The sequence below is a fragment of the Dipteris shenzhenensis genome, chromosome 5 (genome assembly GCF_047967505.1).
Source record: "Dipteris shenzhenensis isolate YYH24624 ecotype China chromosome 5, Dip_SZ_1.0, whole genome shotgun sequence".
NCBI classification, from domain to species: Eukaryota; Viridiplantae; Streptophyta; class Polypodiopsida; order Gleicheniales; family Dipteridaceae; genus Dipteris; species Dipteris shenzhenensis.
The window spans coordinates 37,973,931-37,991,023 of NC_141600.1; the positions used below are offsets into that span (position 1 = coordinate 37,973,931).

At 43.4% G+C, this 17,093-nt stretch overlaps 1 protein-coding gene and 1 pseudogene across 1 annotated transcript in view; both read right to left on the reverse strand.

The window, feature by feature from the left end:
* ATGRIP (Golgi-localized GRIP domain-containing protein) overlaps positions 1–17,093 on the reverse strand; it is a 157,093-nt gene that overhangs the window by 80,203 nt on the left and 59,797 nt on the right. The gene's annotated exons all lie outside the window — the stretch shown is intronic.
* LOC147901984 (25S ribosomal RNA) lies at positions 1,925–2,777 on the reverse strand (annotated as a pseudogene; the record flags this gene model as incomplete).

Here is a 17,093-nt window from a genome sequence, read left to right on the forward strand (position 1 = left end):
CAAAGATATGGATTACTCACCCTCCAAACCCCATCAAAAGCTATTAGCTTGGAAGGCTCCAAACACCCCTCGAGCTCTAGGATGGCTCTGTTCACCAAACCCCCTCCTCCCCATGAGTTGGATAGTAGTGATTTGGAACATGCACAAGCACGTATGTCACCAACCACACTTTCATACTTAGATAGAAGCTCCAATAGGCCATTATTGGCAACCCAATGGGCATTTTTATGCTCCAAGAGCATATGTTCTCAGTGGAAGACATCAGCAAGAATGATGCCTTCTCGCAAGGTCTCAAGAACTGGTCTCCAACGATGGGTCACAATGTGGTGGGGGGGTGCACTTTTATTGACCAGTCCTTAGCACCTAAGAAACTTTGTTGGTATTTCGGAGTTGTAAATCTGACATTAATACTTCGCTCTCTTATCACAAACAATCGAATTGAATGCAATTGAAAAGCAAGGCACTTGCACGTAGACAAAAAAACTACTTATATTTAAATTGGACGAAGGCTCAACCCTACCAGTTTAGTTGCCTTTAAAAAAGACTCGGAATAAATTACTAACACTCGCAGAATTGCCTACAAAAGAACCTACAAAGCATGAACCACCAAGTCGACTCTCATTAGAAATATGTGCTTTGATCCACCGCAAAACGTCGCAGTGAAAAAGATCTCTAAAACCGCTTCAACCCCCTAAATCAAGAGACCTCCCTCATTTGATTGGCCATCCACATCTGATTGCATGGCCATGTCTACACATTGTATTTCATGCAGACTATTTGTCAACCAAGTTGCACCTATGATTAATCCCACTTCAAACCACAATGCAAACAATGTCAATACCAAAGATTATCCCAACATTCCCTCCTTAGTCTGAGAAGGGAACAACTGCTGTTGAAAAAACACTTGAACAATTTACAAGGAACTGCCCACACAGGACCTAGAAAAAAAACAGGCAAAGAAAAAACAGCCACCCTCACAGAGCAAGGCCTAAAAACATAGGTCACCCACACAAGGCAAGGCCCAAAGAAAACGCCTATCAAAATCCAAATGCCCAACCGTCCTCCACATCGAGACCACTAACAACCCTGCAAACTCAATTGGTGGAGATTCTTCAACAATATACGCCTTCTCACCTTTTCATTGAGCATCGAATGCTTTCTTGTAACAAAACATGTCCTTCTGTCTACAATATTCACAGGTTAGCTTCTCTTTATTGTTATTATCTTGATTACCTTCTTTCCTTTCCGCTACGTTTCTTCACAGTGTATACGAGCTCCCCTCTTGCTCACCATACCTCAGATGCAAGCTTGATGCCAAGTAGCGTTTCCAGCATAGTTTAGTTCTATGCCACCATTTTTGAAATGTCCACATGATGGAAACAATCCACTCCTAAGGCAAGTATCCCTAACACCTCATTTTTCAACTCCCACGCCTATATTCTCTCTAAGCCTTGATTATTGCTTGGCTTTTCTCTGACCCAAACATGACTCCCCCTAGTCTCTTCCCCATGAGGAACAATTATACAAACAATTGCCATGACGGAAAGTTTTTCCCATTGAACTTCGAAACAGGAGACTCGACTACTATGGGATTGTCAACTTTATACCAAGCTTCCATCTCTCTAAGATGACTCCACGAATTGCAAGCACCTCTCAAGACTTTGCAGACCCTCAGAAGCTATTGTGCTGATATCACTGTTGGTATTACGGAGTTATAAATCAAACATTAGCACTTCTCTCCCCTCTCTTATCACAACCAAATCAAACTTTATGCAAATCAGGACGATGTAGATAGACTAATAGACTTCTTGTATTAAACTAGACGAAGGCTTACTCCTCATCGGCCACATTGCACTGCATGTTTATCACCCCTTCAAACCATAGTGCAAACAATGTCCACATGGAAGATTATCCCAACATATCTAACCAAGGAGAGCAAGAAGAGCTCATTCGAGCGCAAGCACTATGGATGGATCTATAAGTTTGTGACTTCCAAGTAGGGGTTTTTCAACGTTTGTGCTCTTGTTTCCACACAACAGAGGAGCCCTTGACACAGGACTGCCCCATCTCTTAGGATCGACTAACCCATGTCCAATTGCTGTTCACATGGAACCTTTCTCCACTTCGGTCTTCAAAGTTCTTATTTGAATATTTGTTACTACCACCAAGATCTGCACTGGGGGCCGTTTCACTCGAGCTCGCGCCCGGAGCTGCGCCACGACCCCCACACCCTCCTACTCATCGGGGCCTCGCACTCGCCCCAATGGCCGGGTATAGGTCGCGCGCTTCAGCGCCATCCATTTTCGGGGCTAGTTGATTCGGCAGGTGAGTTGTTACACACTCCTTAGCGGATTTTGACTTCCATGACCACCGTCCTGCTGTCTTAATCAATCAACACCCTTTGTGGGATCTAGGTTAGCGCGCAATTTGGCACCGTAACCCGGCTTTCGGTTCATCCCGCATCGCCAGTTCTGCTTACCAAAAATGGCCCACTTGGAGCTCCCATTCTGCACCGGGGCTCAACGGAGCAACCCCGGCCGCTTACCTATTTAAAGTTTGAGAATAGGTCGAGGGTGTTACACCCCCGATGCATCTAATCATTCGCTTTACCCGATAAAACTGCGCAACGAGCTCCAGCTATCCTGAGGGAAACTTCGGAGGGAACCAGCACATCCAAAACAAATGAGGCACCGTTTTAGAAGGGGCCATGCACCGTTTCAGACTCTCCCTACGGCAATCTATCTATGATGCTTGCCATCAAGGAGATCTTCCTCAATCATGCCTGGAAATAGTTTCTCTTTGCTTGTGATTTCCTGTTGAGGCTCTCTGTTTTTTTCTTTTTTGAGACCCTCATGTAAATCTTGCTGATAATATACCTCTCATGGATTTACCCCAAAAAAAAAAAAAAAAAAAAAGTGTGTGTGTGTGTGTGAGAGAGAGAGAGAGAGAGCTGAAGCCCTTGCTTCAGCCTTCCCATCAGCTCCCTAGCCTCCACAAACCAGCCCGTTGGTATCATCTACCTGCTGCGCTACATCAGAGTGCAAAAAACGACATTTTTGGAGCATTAAATACCTGCCGTACAGCCCACCATCCTTCCGTACAGTTTCCGTACAGGTGTACGGACCTGTACGGCCTGTCCCGCTCTGCTCAGGCTGCTGCTGCCACTTGATTTCCTGCTCCTGGGTCGCTTTTCTGCAGGGATTTGCTCACGGACTGCATCTTTATGCTGGTTCTGAGGGCTCTCTGTTCCCCTTTCTCTCCTCTTGGGTTTCTGGGTTCCGTGTACTCTTTCCATCACCAGAATCTCTCTTCTTTTTCTGAAATCTAGTTCATTGAGGAACTTTTACTGTTTTTTTCTCTTCTTCTTCTATAGAACTTGTCATTTCTTTTCTCTAAATTCATACATCTCTCTTTCCCCTTCTTCTCTTTGCAAATACAATACTTTCTTCTTCTCTGTGGGCTGCTTTTTTGGGACTGTTTTTTCTCTACTATCTCTTTACAGGTACCTCCTTTTTGGGTTCCATCCTCTTCCGAAGTCATGGCTGAATACTCTTATGAAAAAACTTTTCAAAAGGATCGATCAGTTCAATGCAAAAAGCAAAAGCAGGCTGAGGGTCAGCATGACCTAGTGCATGATTCTGTTGAAGCACAACTGGTTTATGATGTCATGCATGAAGGATTTGCAGACACAAGGAAAGAGTGGAAAGACTCTGTTCCATCGGTTGGTCTGATGGCTGAAGTGGATGAAATTGTGGATCCAATTAGAGAATATGCCAAAAATGCAGTTATTTTATTTTTCCCAAGTCGAATGCCACCTGCTGCAGAGGTAGGCAACTGGTTGACCCGCTCACTGGCTGGCTCATTTGTTCGGAAGGTACACTATGCAGCCAGGGGCTTTTTTGAGGTCATTATGGTAGATGAGATTCACAGGCAAATCCTTTTGGAACATTCGCCCCTCTTTTTTGGGCAGCAAATGGTGCACGTTTTGCCATGGTCTCCCACAAGGGATTTTCAGGCTTTGATCCGACACCGATGCCCGGTCTGGGTTGAAGTTGTAGATTTCCCGCAATGCATGGCTTCACTCTTGCCTAAAATTGCAACGACTTTAGGCAAACTGGTTTGCCACCACGGCCTAATGGCAATTCAAATCGATTTTGCATCCTCTGGGATACTGATAATCCCACACCAGAGTCTTATTTAGTCACAGTGAGCAATGTTGACATGGGAAGTGCTTTTTACAAATTGAAATGGGGCTTATTTGCAGGGGCTCGCTTTGACTGTAAAAAATTTGGGCACATGGCTTCGCAGTGTCCAATGAGTCGGCATAAAATGCCTCTTGCCACTTTACCTGTTCAGATGCCCACTAAGGATGCTCCTGCCTCTATTGGGAATAAAAATAAAGGTAATAGACAGCTTTTTGTGAATCAGGATAAAGGCAAAGCTCCGGTGGTTTCAAATGGGACTGCTTCTTCCCCTTCGCTTCTTGCTATTCAACCCTCAGCAAAAAGACCAAAACCTCCAATTGAAGGATGGCAAAGTCCAACAAAAGTTATTTCTGTTCGACGACCTCCACCCCCTCGCACTTGGAATGGTGCATCATCTAGTGGAAACTCTCCAGAGGTCAATTCAGGAATTGGGATCACTTGGGCTGCAGTAACAACTAGCAGAACCCTCTTCCCTGAAAAAGAGGTTGCTGCAGATGTTTCTTCTCAGGGAAGAGGCCCTGACCCTGAGGTAGAAATGCAGGGTTGATATCCTGAAAGTTGCTGCTGTACATAACTGTTTTTTCCTATAAATATTTGTAAATATGACTGCTCATATCAAATGCTCTACACTTAATGTTCAGGGGATGTGTGACAGTAGGAAATGGAAATCTGTGTGTCTGTATATCAATAGATTTAAGCCTGATATAGTGGCACTCCAAGAACACAATCAACATGTCTATGCAGGAAAGACAGGTCATTACTGTGGCTATGATATCTTCTATGCTAGGGAGCACTCTTTCTCAGGAGTAATCTTTCTGATTAAGCATGAGCTTCAGCCAGCTATTGCTTTAAATGACAATCAAGGCAGATGGATTATTCTTCAATGCATCTTTGCTTCTGTCTATGCACCTCAATCTTCTCGGAATAGATTTGCAATTTGGGATGCCATGCAGCAATATCCATGGAGATATCATGCCTTTATCTGTGGGTATTTTAATAATGCTCCGCAACAAGGTGGCAATACATCGGGACATACTCATATGTTAACCCCTGAAAGGCATGCATGGTCTCAATTACTGATGCACCTTGATTTGGTAGATCTTTGGAAGGAATTGCAGCCTTTGTCACCAGGATACACTTTCCAGCATAATGCCCTTTCCTCTTATCAGGCACATCTGGATCGTTGATATAGTGTAGCTCCGCAACAAAATGATGATTTTACATGCAAAATGTGGATTGACTATGCCTTTGTGCATTCAGATCATGCACCTTTATGGTTGAGGTTATCTTTTTATGATATGCCAGATGATAGACTGCCTCAAAGGCGACATCTAATTGTGAACAATAGCTATTTGCAACATGTTGCTTTCAAGGCCATGGTTACCGAAGCATCTCACTCTCTGTCTTCTCAGAGCCACTTTGATATTAATAATGCATGGAATTCTTTTGTTTCAAAAATGCCATCTGTAATTAGAGGTTATGGCAAGTCTTACATGAAGACTCTGAGGGAAACTGTTGCTCAGGCCAAATTAACTTGTCAAGACCTCACTGAACTCAGTCATCTTCGTCCATTGTCATTGCATGAGCAAACAACACTATGCCAAGCTAAACATTGTCTTCAAATCAATGATCACAGGAAACTCGCTAAATGGGAGACTAGAGCAAGGCAAAGAGCCTTTACAGATAAAGGCTGCTCTTCCAAACAATTCTTTAAAAGCTTGCATCAGAAGAGATTAAAAACAAACATTTGCAGGGTGCTTATGCCTGATGATTCATGGACTACATCACGGTCACAGCTTGCTTCTGTTTGTGTACATCATTTCTTTCAGCAGTTTGGTTCTGTAGATCCTCCCTCGCAGCAGGTTTTGTCTGCCAGAAATTTGCTTTTACAGCATGTTTCTCCTATTATTTCCACTACTCAAGCTTTGGAATTGGAGGAACCTTTTACTAGATGGAAATCTCCATGATGGGATGGTCTTACAGTTGAGTTTTTTCTAGAATATTGGCCTCTATTGAAGCATACATTGCTGCACATGGTGAACTCTGCTTCGCAAATGCCAGACACATGGAAGCGAGGTCTTGTTAAACTCCTTCCAAAAAAGCAAATTTGTGAATCTTTGGCTGATTGGAGACCTATCACACTTACGCCGGTCATTTACAAGTTTACTACCAAAATGATTGTTGATCGGTTGAAAGGCTATTTACATGATGGGTTGCATCCTGCACAATATGGTGTTGTTCCTTGTAGGCATATCACAGATAACATTGCTAATGCTTATGTTGGAATCAAATATGCCAAATATATGCAGCAGGATGTTTTGCTATTGCAAGTTGATATTGCCAAAGCTTTTGATACTGTTAAGTGGGATTTTATTTCATCAACTATGCAGGCCCAGGGATTTGGCCCAAAAATGCAGCAAGTTATCGATTGGTTATATCAAGATAGTAAAGCTGCTTGCATACTTTCAGGGGATATTTCTACAACCTGGACTCTTGGTTGTTCTGTTCGGCAAGGATGTCCCCTCAGTGCTTTACTTTTTGCCATAGCCACTCATCCAATGCTTCAATATATGGACCACCTTTTGGACATGGATTGGAAATTCCTGGCAGCCGTAGCATGATCGCCCAAGCATATGCTGATGATTCTTTCTTTACCCCGAAAAATACTCTGAGCGATCTCTCCATGATTATGCAGGCTCTTTCTACATATGGTTTGGCTGCTGGTCTTCGTGTCAATTTTCAGAAATCAAAATTATTGCCGTTGCATGCTAAACACTAGCATAGTCTTTTGTAGCCTTGGTAAATTGTTCCAACTTCTCAACTGATTCGACATCTTGGCTATCCTCTAGGTTGGGGGCTTACTCGTTCTCAACAAACTGATTGGGTGCTTATAAAGTTAAGGGCAAAACTTGAATATTGGAAGCTTGCAACTTGGCCATTACATGTTCGTTTGCGAATAATGCAATCCATTTTGATAGCATACATACAATTCTATCTGCCTCTCATCATGTTCACTAAGACAGATCTGGTTTCCTTTGTCTGCTATCATGGAGATTTTTTGGTGTTCAAAAAAAGGCAAGAAAAGTCTCAGATTACTCTCTATGCATCGTCTCTGCTCTCCAAAGATGCGCGGGGGTCTGAACATACTCAATATTCAAATGCATATACTTGCTCACCATGGGAAAATGATGTTGCAGTTCATGCAAGGGGATCAGCCTTGGGCTTTCATGATCCGCTCTCTTCTGTTGCATATTGATACTTCTGCTTTTGGGCATTGGCAACCTACACAGTGGGATTTCCTATTTGGCTCTATTCAAGGCAAGATCAGAGGCTGTCCTTTTGTCTCTCGTTTGCTTCTTGATTGGAAGCACATTTTATCCCACCTGGAATGGAATGGCAGGGATTCTTTGTCGGGAAATTCCTTGAAGGTTGAGAATATTTATTGGTCCAAAGTATTTCACCCTCCTTTGACTATACAAGAACCCACGCGTTCTTACTTTCTATCTTTCAAAGGCATTTCCTTTGTGGCGGATGTACTCCAAGATGATGGCACTCTTTTATCTTTTTCTATGGCTGCTAGCAAATATGGTTTGGGAGCTCATTATCGTCCTTTATGGCATCAAATTTTATAAATGCTTTCACCATTCTTGCCGGTACCTCAGTTGGAACTTCAAAATAGGCTTGAGGATTGGACTCTACATTCTTCTTCCTCTTCAGCCCGTCCTTTGAAGCTCTCACATATGACAGTGCCTTCTCTGTATAAAGTGTTATTACTTCCGCCTTGGATTTATGACAGAGCAAATTCTGTTTGGCATATGCATCGCCCACTAAAGTGGTGGAGAAAGCGGCTACGTCTCCTTTGGCATTATAAAGTCCCTCTTCGGCAACAGCTTTTCCTTTGGCGAGTCCTACTTGGCATTTTTCCATCTGGGGCAGTTACTCGCACACAGACATATTGCTCCGGCTGTTTGCCACAGATGTCTACATTCTGCCGAATCTGTGCTTCACATCTTTTGGCACTGTCCACACACTTGTGATTCCCTCGCTCTCATCCGACAGCGGCTTCGAGCGAGATTTCCTACTGTTACTTTTGACAGGTTCTTCTCGTTATTTGGTTTTCATCCAGCTAGACAGGGTTTTGATTTATTTTTTGTTTGGGTGCACTACTGGGCACTGTGGACTCTATGGATAGACAGAAATCAAGGGATTATCAAGCTCTGATTCGACATCAATGTCCGGTCTAGGTTGAAGTTATAGACTTCCCCCCGCAATGCATGGCTTCACTCTTGCCTAAAATCACAACAACTTTAGGCAAAGTGGTTTGCCCACCGCGGCCTAACGGCAACTCTAATCGATTTTGTATTCTCTGGGATACTGATAATCCCACACCGGAGTCTTATTCAGTCACGGTGAACAATGTTGACATGGGAAGTGCATTTTATAAATTGAAATGGGGATTATTTGCAGGGTCTTGTTTTGAATGTAAAAATTTTGGGCACATGGCTTCGCACTGTCCAATGAGTCAACATAAAATGCCTCCTGCTACTTTGCTTGCTCAAATGCCCAATAAGGATGCTCCTGCCTCCATTGGGAATAAAAATAAAGGTAATAGACGGCTTTTTGTGAATTAGGATAAAGGCAAAGCCCCAGTTGCTTCAAATGGGAATGCTTCTTTCCCTTCACTTCCTGCTATTTAACTTTCGGCAAAAGGACCAAAAACTCCAATTAATGGATGGCAAAGTCCAAGAAAAGTTATTTTTGTTCGACGACCTCCACCCCCTCGCACTTGGAATGGTGCATCTTCAGTGGAAATTCTCCAGAGGTCAACTCAGGAATTGGAATCACATGGGCTACAGTGACAGCTAGTAGAACCCTCTTCTTTCAAGAAGAGGTTGCTGCATTGCTGTCCAATCCTCAGGCGGATGTTTCTTCTTAGGGAAGAGGCCCTGACCCTGAGGTAGAAACGCAGGGTTGACATCCTGAAGGTTCCTGTTGTACAAAACTGTTTTTTCCTATAAATATCTGTAAGTATGCTTGCTCATATCAAATGCCTTACCTTAAATGTTCAGGGGATGTGCGACAGTAGAAACTAGAAATCTGTGTGGCTGTATATCAATCGATTTCAGCCTGATATAGTGGCATTACAAGAACACAATCAGCATGTCTATGCAGGAAAGACAGGTTATTACTGCAGCTATGATATCTTTTTTGCTAGGGAACACTCTTTCTCAGGTATAGTCATTCTGATTAAGCATGAGCTTCAGCCAGTTATTGCTATAAATGACAATCAAGGTAGATGGATTATTCTTCAATGTATCATTCAAGGCGAGGTGTTTGAATTTGCTTCTGTATATGCACCTCAATCTTCTCGGGATAGAAGTGCAATTTGGGATGCCATGCACCGATATCCATGGGGATATCATGCCTTTATATAAGGGGATTTCAATAATGCTCTGCAACAAGGTGACAATACATCAGGAGATACTCATATGTTAACCTCTAAAAGGCATGCATGGTCTCAATTACTGATTCATCTTGATTTGGTTGAATCATGCACCATTATGGTTGGGCTATCTTTTCATGATATCCCAAATGATAGACTACCTCAAAGGCAACATCTAATTGTTCACAATAGCTATTTGCAGCATGTTACTTTCAAGGCAATGGTTACTAATGCCTATCAATCTCTGTCTTCTCAAAGCCACTTTGATATTGATAATGCATGGGATTCTTTTGTTTCCAAAATGCAAGTTGTAATTAGAGGTTATGGCAAGTCTTACATGATGAAGACTATGAGGGAAACTGTTGCTCAGGCTAAATTGACTTGCCAAGACCTCACTGAACTCGGTCACTTTCGTCCTGCAAGTCCTTTCTCACTTAGAATAGCATGGCCGCGATTCTCTGATAGGAAATTCCTCGAGGACTGAAAGCATTCACTGGTCAAAAGCTTTTCAACCTCCGCTGGCTTTACAAGAACTATTTTATTACTTTCAAAGGAATTACTTCTGTTACGGATGTCATTAATGATCGAACTATTTTATCTTTTTCTCTCGCAACCACACGGTATGGCTTGGGATCTCATTATCATCCTCTATGGCAAAAAATTACTTGTATGCTTTCACCTTTTGTCCCAATTCCTGCTTTGGAACTTCAGGATATAATGAAGGCACTGTAATCTAAGATAGCCTCAAAGGACGAAAGGAGGACTCTCAAAAAGTAAAAATCCAATCCTCCAGCCTATAAAATCCTTTTGCCTCAACCTTGGGTTTCAGATAAGGCTAATTCTATTTGGCGAATGCATCGGCCAGCACAATGGTGGAGAAAGGGACTAAGGCAACTTTGTGCATATAAAGTTCCTCTTCGGCAACAAGTCTTTTTTGGAAGAGTTCTTCTCGGGGTTTTTCCCTCTAGCTAACTACTGGCACGTAGACACATTGCTCCTGTTGTATGTCCTAGATGTTTGGCTTCTCAGGACACTGTGCTTCATTTGTTCTGGCTTTGCCCGTCCTCTCGTGAGTTCCTGGATTTTCTTTGACAACTGTTGAGACGAGATTCCTGACTCCTGCTTTTGGAAATTCTTCTGGCTCTTTGGTTTTCATCCGCGCACTCAGGAGTTTGATCTTTTCTTAGTTTAGGTTCGTTTTTAGGCACTTTGGACTTTGTGGATAAACAGGAATTCTAAAGTCTTTGGTGATCCAATATTTTCTTTATTTGCTTTCTTCAATCGTTCTCTGCAACGATCTTTTTTTGACTGCTTGCAAACTCAGCACATCAATTGTGATGCATTTTTAGCATATACAGAGATTTTCAGCTGATGTAATTTCTAGCTCCTCGCTTTGAGGTGGCTTTTCTTGTAATATAAACAATCATGGCTTTCACTTTATATATTAAAAGTGTGTGTGTGTGTGTGTGTGTGTGTGTGTGTGTGTGTGAGAGGAGAGTGTGTGTGGTGTGTGTGTGAGCGTGAGCAAGCTGACCGCCCCGCCAAGATCTTCTTGCAGGCCCCCCTTCCGTCCGTACGCCCGTACGGTGTACGGTTTCCGAACGACCATACCAGTGCCTAGGGTAGGATCGCCATCCCTGCACAGATCTGAGCGCAAGCCCGCCCACTTTCTCCGACCTCTGTTTTTTCCGTGCGTACGTACACCCTTCGTCAGTCCTTCCGTACAACGCAGTTTCCAGCGCCCTGTCAGCCTCTCCGTACAATCCAGCCTCTTCCGTACAAATTCTGCTGGTATTTCCATGCAATCCATTTTCGTCCGTACAAACTTTTCCGTACAGCCCCGTTGGTGTTCCGTACAGTTCATCCCGCACAGCCCCTTCTGTGCACTTTACTCCGTACAATCTCTGCCGTACAGTTCTGGGTTTTTTCCTCCGGTGCTCTTCCGTACAGTTCTCTGTCTACTTTATCTTTCACTCTATATCCCTCCGTACAGCTCTTTCTTGCTTTGCCATATTTCAATCATGGCTTCAGGTTCGGATGTGTGTACATATGCTCGCAAAGAAAGACCCGCAGATGCCAAGCGCCGTCCTTCTCAGCCTGCATCACAAGATGATGAGCTTACTATGGAAGCTCAATATGTGTTTGATACACTTAAGGATGACTTTCAGCAGTCACGACAGGAATGGGCAAACCAGTTCCAGAGGTCACATACAAATTGAAATTGCCATCCCTCGTGAATCCTCTCAAGAAGCTATCTCAAACCTTTCAATGACAGCGGTGGCAGATGGATGGTCATACAATGTAATGTCAATGGTGATATTCTTGAGTTTGCATCAGTCTATGCCTCCCAGACCTCTGCCATGAGGGCTTCCTTATGGGATTCTTTAAGCAAATATCCATGGAGATCTAATGCATTTATCTGTGGAGAGTTTAATAATTCCCCTCTGCCGAGAGATAACACCACTTCAAGATCTCATATGCTATCATTGGAAAGGCAGAAATGGGATAGCATGCTTCTTTCTGTGCAGGCTGAAGATTTATGGCTGCTTCTCCAAGGGTCAGTGCCTGGTTATACATTTCATCATAATGCATTTACTACATACTGGGCAAGACTTGACAGATGGTATTTGTTTTATCCACAACAATATGCAGATTTTAGCCCTCATCTCTTCATAGATTTCTCATTGGGCTTGTCAGATCATGCCCCATTATGGGTAAATCTGCAACTTGGTATGCCACTAGATGATTTGCCACCTCTTTCCCGTAGATTACTGCATGTTAATCAGGCTTATCTCCGACATCAATATTTCCAGCAAATGATCAGATCTGCAATTCATCCCTTGCCTTTGCATGCCCAGGAGGACATGGATTATGCTTGGGACAGTTTTGTCTCTCGTATACAGAATGTCATTAGGGAGTATGGAAACTGGTATATTACTAAATGGAGGAATGAGGTTAAATGGGCAAAAAGGACAGCACAACAATTGACTGAATATTCACATTTAAGGCCTCTCTGAATCAGAAAATGATTCCCTTTCACATGCTCGGATCAAACTGACTGATAATGATCAGCGGAAATTGCACAAATGGCAGATTAGAGCAAGAATGAAGCCCCTCATGGATAAGGGCTGCTCATCAAAAGCCTTCTTCCAGGGCCTGCATGCTACTCGAAAGAAAAACTCATGTCTAAGGGTAAGGAAGCTGGATGGCTCTTGGACAAACTCTTTCTCTGATCTCCAAGATGAATGCCAAAATTATTTTCAGAAATTGTTCTCTGCTCCTGGTTCCCCATCAAATCAAATGACTCATGCGAGGACTGAATTCTTCAATATGTTTCTGAGATAGTGGAAATGGATGATGCACTTACATTGGAGAGACCTTTTACTGACACACAACTTGATAATGCATTGTCCCACATCAGCAAATACAAGTCCCCTGGCTGGGATGGCCTTACGGTGGAATTTTATATTTCTTTTTGGGATGATTTGAAAGATGTCCTTTTGCAAATGATCAATGTTGCCTGGCAAGAAAATCACTTGCCGCACCTTTGGAAGCATGGCATAATCAAACTTGTGCCCAAAAAACATCTGTGTGACCATATGTCAGATTGGAGGCCTATTACTTTGATGCCTGTAGTTTACAAACTCATTTCCAAAATGATTGTGTATAGGCTTCACGGGATACTGAATGCGGGCCTTCATCCTCATCAGTATGGGTTTGTGCCGCGAAGACAAATCCATGACAATATCTCCAATGCATTGACTGCAATTGAATATGCTAAGTACTCGCATCAAGATGTGCTCATATTGCAGGTAGATATTGCTAAGGCATTTGACACTGTTCAATGAGACTTTCTCTCTCAAATCATGACAAAGTTGGGCTTTGGTCCCAAGATAGCAAATGCTATTTATTGGCTTTATTCTGGCTCTACTTCTCAGTGCATTCTTGGGGGTCATCTATCTCGGTCATGGACATTGGCTAGATCAGTTAGACAGGGCTGCCCTCTTAGTGCTCTCTTCTATGCCATTGCGACCCATCCCCTCTTGATGTATCTTGATCATCTTACAAACACAGGACAGATGACTGGCCTTAAAATCCCTCCGGCTGCATCTTTTTTGGCACAAGCATATGCTGATGATTCCTTCTTTATGCCACAGAACTCTCCTCGGGAAGTTCACATGCTTATGACCACACTATCATTGTATGGATCAACAGCGCGATTGCATGTTAATTTTGACAAATCTAAATGGCTCCCCATGAAACAATGTGACTGGCATTCTATTCTCTGGCCAGGTCAAGTAGTCCATTCCAAAGATGTCGTCAGGCATTTGGGATATCCTATAGGAGGCATATCACCAGGAAGCAACACTTAAAATGGATCTTCCAAAGACTTCAACATAAACTGGAATATTGGAAAATCTTTACTTGGCCACTTCATGTCAGGCACTTCATGTCAGGCTCAGAATAGTACAGTCTATCGTAATGTCCTATGTTCAGTTCTTTTTGCCTTTGCTACATTGGTCCTCCAGAGGTATTTCAGCCTTTACGTCTCAAGCTATGGAGCTGTTATGGAGGGCAAAAACTGCTGTGAAAGCATTGATACTGATGTCGTCAGGCATTTGGGATATCCTATAGGATGGCATATCACCAGGAAGCAATAGTTAAAATGGATCTTCCAAAGACTTCAACATAAACTGGAATATTGGAAAATCTTTACTCGGCCACTTCATGTCAGGCACTTCATGTCAGGCTCAGAATAGTACAATCTATCGTAATGTCCTATGTTCAGTTCTTTTTGCCTTTGCTACATTGGTCCTCCAGAGATATTTCAGCCTTTACGTCTCAAGCTATGGAGCTGTTATGGAGGGCAAAAACTGCTGTGAAAGCATTGATACTGATGAAGATGGAAATGGTGTGCTCTCCAAGGATGCATGGGGGATTGAATGTTCTCAATATAAGATATCATGTACTAGCAAGGAAGGTTACTATGCTCCATACTTTCTTCCGTCAACAACAGCCATGGACTTGTATGATAACATCCATGTGTGTCAACATGAGGACATCTGCTTATGGCCATTGGACTACTGATCCTTGGGAGGTTGTCATTGGGAGATTTGTAGGGAAGATACCTGGCTGTCCTTTCTCTATTGCTCTAATACTTGATTGGAAACACGTACTTTCTAAGGTCAAATGGGCTCCCGATAATCGCTCGGGGACAAATTCAATGAGAAAAGAAAGTATTCATTGGAGTGCCATCTTTGACTGAAGTGATGAGAGGTTTAGTTCCACTGCCCTCTGAGTGATTAGAGGCCGGTTTCACCTGTACATGCATTGAAGTCACCCAAAAGTAGGATCTCCCTGTGTGGAGAACTACAAGATATCATCAAATATCGTCTTGTACGGGCTATGACCGTCTGTGGAAACATCATGTGCGTATGATGATGTGCATGGAGGGAAGTAGCATACTGCAACGAAAATCGGGCGTGCACCAGGTGGCTAAATCCATATCCAGATATTTGGGCCGTACGTGTGACTAAAAAGGACTGCCAACCCTCCTGATCCTCGTGCGCCGCTGCCTCTCCACGTCTCTTTCTATGGGCTGATTCTCACATGTATCGTGTCACAATGGGCAATCCCCTCTTCCACACTACCATTTGTATTCTGCTCAGATGCTCGTGTGAAGGCCCCAACACCGTCATGTGCTGTCCATTTCACCTTCCTCCTCCTCTTCTCTTTCTGCTCTATCTGCTCTTTCACAGATGATAACTTTACCATCTCGATATGCAGCCCATTTCCCTTCCTATCGTGCTGCCATCACTTTCACCATTCCGTACCTTCAATGTTCCTGTTGCAAGAGAGTGAGATCATCATCCAAGAACGTCCTGGTGCCCTTCAACGCTGCCCTCATACTCATAAGAAGATCTGTCCTCTTTGGTCCAGATCTCACCACCAATGGTCTTGCTGGTGCATCCACTTTACCCACTCTCCACGCTGACTCACAAGTGAGGTTAACTCCCATCTCGGTGAACAGAATTCTAGCGTCTGCCATGGGGTTATCTCCTACCGGTAACCCTCTGACAAGTACATTTAATGATTTGCTGTCCTGCTGTTTGTCCTGTTCAAGGGAATCAGACAAAAACTCTTTTTTAGGGGCTGATATGCCTTTCTTGACCACATCCTTCCATTCCAATGTCTTGGCTTCTCCCTTGCTGATTTGTTGCTTGAGTAAAGCGTGCTTCCCTTGCATCATGGCCTGCATAGCTGCAATGTCTTTCTTGAGGTTGGCATTTTCTGCTTTGATCTCTTCCATTTCCTTGCACGTCCCCCCTTCATTTCCTTGATTTGCTGCAATTCAATCTCCAATGCATGCACTTTGTCCTAGAGGCTGGTCCTGACATTTTGCCATTCCACTTTTTCTTTCTCCCATTCCTCTCTATTACTCTTCTCCTTCCTCCACTCTTCCTGCATCTTCCCCCCCTTCTTCAATTCGGCCACAGCCTTGTCCACGAGTGTTTTCCCAGCAAGCAGGGCCACATTGGTGGCTTCCAAATTGTCATCTTCTCAATGAGGGCTATGCAAATTTTATTGAGGCTGATGAGGACATTTTCTGCAGCCTTATTGGGTGTCCCTGCTGAATAAGCAGTCATGGCATTCTCCAAAGCTTGCTTCCCCCATTCGTCCCCAAAGCATCCTCACGTAAGCACTGTGAATATTCTCAAAAGACACCCCTTGTTTTCAGCATTTCAGAACTGCAGAAAAGAGTAGTTTTCTCACATTTGTGATCCTGTTTTGACAGCTTGTGTAGGCTCACGGAAGCAAAAGGATGCACAAGAGTGGAGCAAGAAGTGAAAGCCGTCACATCAACTAGAAGAATGAAAATGAAAGTACAAAGTACTATAAAAGAGAACCCTAGGACCTAGTGTCCTAGTGGTACCACTGGTACTAGGTGTCATAAGACACTAAAAGTAGGTGACCTAAGTGCCAATAACTAAACCTACATGGCACATACCACGGCCCAAAGGGCATTGATACAACCGGGAGAGGATGGCCTACAAACCCCCCTCCATGGTATGGGATGAAGTATTCTGGAAACATCTCAGAATACCTGGTATTTTCTGGTCATGGTGGCACATGTTCATCCAAAAGGATATAGCCACCTATGAATGTACAAGGTATGCCAAATCATGTAACAGGTGTAAAGCCTGTCGAAAGACTTCGAACTTGGGACGAGAAAGTGCCTTTAGAAACATATCTGCTATGTTGTCCTTTGTGGAAAGGTAGGACAACTCTATGTCTCCTGTTGACAACCGCTCTCGAACATAATGATAGTGAGCTTCAATGTGCTTGGTACGCGCATGAAACATTGGATTACGTGCAATGGCCAAAGCACTCTGGCTATCAGTGTAGACCATAGTGGAGAATGTCTGGCGAATACCAAGATCTGT